The sequence below is a fragment of the Chrysochloris asiatica genome, unplaced genomic scaffold (assembly GCF_000296735.1).
Source record: "Chrysochloris asiatica unplaced genomic scaffold, ChrAsi1.0 scaffold00137, whole genome shotgun sequence".
NCBI lineage: Eukaryota > Metazoa > Chordata > Mammalia > Afrosoricida > Chrysochloridae > Chrysochloris > Chrysochloris asiatica.
Genome location: NW_006408655.1, coordinates 96853 through 101110, shown reverse-complemented (window position 1 = coordinate 101110; position 4258 = coordinate 96853).

Genomic DNA, 4258 nt, shown 5'->3' with positions numbered 1-4258 from the left:
AGTGTACACAAAAACACTCAGCATTATGTAATCATTTAAACAACCAAAGGGCTTTTCCCAGTGTTTTGTTATGTCTCTCCATTGTTCCCTTGCCTGCATGGTTTCTGTTTAGAAATCAGAGCTTAATCTTATTGGTTCTCCTTTGTAGGTAACTTCCCCTGCCCCTTTCCCCCTCCCTCCCCCCACTCCCCCAATCTGCTTTCAGGATTCTTTCCTTGTCTTTGATTTTGGAGAATTTGATTATGATATGTATTGGTGATTTTCTTTTGGGGGTCTATCCTGTTTGGGGTTCGTTCAGCTTCATGAATGCTTATCTTCTCAACTTTCATTGTGTTTGGGTAGTTTTCTTCTAACAGCTCTTCAACTGTCTTTTAGGTGCTTTTCTTTGCCTCTTTCCTGTTCTGCAATTCTACTTACCTGAAAGTTATTCCTCTTCATGTGTTGCACGTGAAGTTTAGGCTTCAAATTTTTTCATTCCTTTTTCTCATTGTTCATCTAGCCTACTAGTACTGTGATATTTATCTTCAAAGTCACTAATTCTGGCTTTCATTGATTCAAACCTATTCCTTTTCTCATTCATTGTCCAGTTCTGAAACCATAATATCAATTTTCTGGGTTTCTATTTGCATGTTTTCTAATGTTTCCAATACTGTATCTGTTTTGTTTGATTGTTCCTGTCATGTTTTCCATAGTTCTTCCTTGTTTTCCTTGACTTTCCTGTCATTCATTTGAAAGTACCTAAATATAATTTGGAGTCTTGGTGTGGCACTGTAGGATAAATACTCAACTGCAAGGTTGGTTTGAACTACAAGGTTGGTGGTTCAAACTCACCAGCCACTTTTTGGAAACCCTATACATGCTTTCTATGAGTTGGAATTGACTCAATGGCTCTTAATAACAACAGCAAATATCATTCTATTGAATTCTTTTTCATGTAGATCTAATACTTTTTTTTGCTCAAAAACATTTTCTCTTGGTCACTTATTTTAGCTTATCTGTCTTGTTTCTCTGTGTGAACAGAAATTGTCTGCTGCTTTCGAGACATTGTGGTATTGTTTTTATATTAAGTTGATGATCATATATTGATGTATTCGTAGTCACTTAACCACTTCCTTCTGGTGGGTGTAATTAGGGGATGAGCTTGTGCACAGTTCATGTTCAGTTCAGGTTTGATTTGGCTGATGTTGGTTTTTCTCTTTAAGCTGGTGCATAACAGCTGGCATTGGCCCTTACCCAGTGGTTGAGGCCCTTACCCAGTTGTGGCTGGATTGTATGGACACAATTGCTCTCTCCTGTTGTCTGAGGGAAGAAGAGAAAGCACACACATAAGTGAGAAGGAAAATAAACAAGCAAGCAAACAATGAATAAAGAAAGTAGCAAGGAAAAAAAAAATCATGCAATAGCTACAAAGAAAAACTGAAGAGAGAAAAGAGGGAGAGGAACATAAAAAATTAAATAAAAGAAAGAAAACACAAAGAACTAAGCACAGTTTGGGAGAAGAATGAGTAAAAGGGAAAGAGACCAGAAAGTAGTAAAGAAAAATAAAGAGAGAGATAAAAAGTAGGAGACAGCAGTGGTTGGAAAAGAGGTGCAGGATAAAGAAGGAAAAAATGAAAGCAGAGATAGAAAGGATATAAAGCAAAGGAAAGGTAGAAGAGGAAGAAAACACTGAAAGAAAAATTCAGGACAGATGTGATACTTATAGAGGAGAAAATTTTGGGATCACCTACCAGCCAAGGACCTCCTTCATGGGTGGACAAGAGATAAGACTTCATTCATAGATTTTACAATTTTCTTTTTCTTTAAAAAATGTATATATTACAGTCTTATGGCATTATGCTCTTAAGATAGGATTTCTTAGGATGCCTTCAATTCTAATTGCAAGCTAGAACTTTCCCCTTGTTAGAACTTGTTGTTGTTGTTGTTAAGTGCCGTCGAGTCGGTTCCGACCCATAGCGACCCTGTACAGGGTTCCCGAGGGTGTAAATCCTTACGGGAGTAGAAAGCCTCATCTTTCTCCCGCGGAGCGGCTGGTAGTTTCGAACCGCTGACCTTAAGGTTCGCAGCCCGATTCGTAACCACTACGCTACCAGAGCTCCTACGGTAGATAAAAGGCTGATCCATTTAGCCCTTAAACAAAGTTCCCAATTTTTCTAATTTGAGCCTTTAAATACAGGAGCTCAAAGCTAAAATGTCTTGGTCCCATGGATTTTAGAAAGTACGTTTATTCCTGGGCAATTGGAATCAACCCAGACATCTGCTAGGACTCTTGTTGTCATTGTTAGCTGCTATCCAATGCTCATGACTCATGGCAACCCCATGCACAGTGGGATCAGACTGTTGTGATTCGCAGGATTTTCCTAAACTGTTTTTTCTAAAGTAGCTCACCAAAGTTTTCTTCCTAGTCTACCTGAGTTTGGAAGTTCTTCTGAAACCTGTCCAGTATCATAGCAATCAATACAGGACCAGAAATAGTGTATGCTAAAGATCACCTAAGGGTGGCACTAATTATTAACTAACGTGCTTAGTAGTTAGCTGAATGGCTGGAAGTTTGAGCTCACCTGGAGGTACGCTGTAAGAAAGTCCCAAAGAATCAGCCATTGAGAACTGTGAATACCAGTTCTACTCTGACACACATGAAAATCTAGAATCAAGCTATAATCTCAGAACAGTGTTGAAAGAGAAAACAATCTCTGAGTTGTTGGTACAACAGCACTAAATAACCCATGCTGCCTCTGAAGCTACTTCCTTCCTGTGGGTGGGAGCTACCACCCAAGTTTCTACTTGGGAAAGGCTCTATATTTCTGAGATAATAAAGAAAAGTATGCAGTGGGAGGTGGATGAAAACATGTCTGGTTTATTTTTCTCCCTGGATCGGCTCTGTTTAGGAGGTGAAAGTTTACATCCGTTACTGGTAGCTTCTCCACTTCCATCTGTACTCATGTTAATAGTATTTCTTCCCATAACCTGACAAATTTCTGAAGCAGCTGATTCGTTGCCATTTTAATGTGCTGCTGTGTAGGTTTGTATGCATTCCTAAGAATGCCAATGGTCTAGAAGAGCAAGAACCAGGCACTGTTTGCTCACCACTGTCTTTATACTCAAAGTTGTAATATTTTATTTGACATTTTATGTTGGATATGTTCACACAGGAATCATAACTGAAACCTTCAGAAAATTCAAGACGAGTGTGACCTTGGTCTTGTTGTTAGGTACTGACAGGTTCTGACCCAGAAACCCTAAGCTCAACAGAACACTATCCACTACCGCACTGTCCTCACAATTGTTCCTATGTCTGAGCCCGGTGTTGCAGATACTGCCGCAGTGTATCTCATTGAGGGTCTTCTTTTTTGCTGACCTTCTGCTTTACCAAGCATTATGTTCTTTTCCAGGGATTGGTCCAAGATACATAAGACAAAATCTCACCATCCTTTCCCAAGGGGCATTCTGGCTTTACTTCTTCTAAAACAATTTTGTTATTTCTGGCAGTCTATGTATATCCAATATTCTTCAGTAACACTATAATTCAAAGATATTGATTTACCATCCTTGCCTCCAAGGAGCATTCTGGCTTTACTTCTTCTAAAACAAATTTGTTTGTTCTGGCAGTGTATGTATAGTCAATATTCTTCACCAATGCCGTAACTCAAAGGCATTGATTCTTCTTCAGTCTTCTTACTCACTTTTCAGATTTCACACGACTATGAGGTGATTGAAAAGCACCTTAGTCCTCAAAATGACATCTTTGCTTTTTAACACTTTAAGTAGATCTTTTGCAGCAGATGTTCCCAAAGCAATACATTGTTCAGTTTCTTAATTACTGCTTCCAAGGGTGGTGATTGTGGATCCAAGTAAAATGAAATCTTTAATAACTTCAGTATTTTCCCTATTTATCATGATTTTCCTTCTTGGCCCAGTCCTGAAGATTTTCGTTTTCCTTTTTTTTCGAGGTGTGACCCATACTGAGGGCTGTAGTCTTTGATTTTCACCAGTAAGTACTTAAAGCACTTTTCACTGTCAGCAAATATGGTTGTGTCATCTGCATACCATAGGTCTTTAATGAGTGTTCCTTCAATCCTGATGGCATGTTCTTCTTCATATGTCCAGCTCCTTTGGTTATTTGCTCAGTATACAGATTTATTGGAGTCCTGGTGTGGCACTGCAGGATAAACACTGGACTACAAGGTCATTTGAACCACATGTATGGAAGTTCAGACTCACCAGCTATGCCTCAGAACTCTATACAAAGTCACCATGA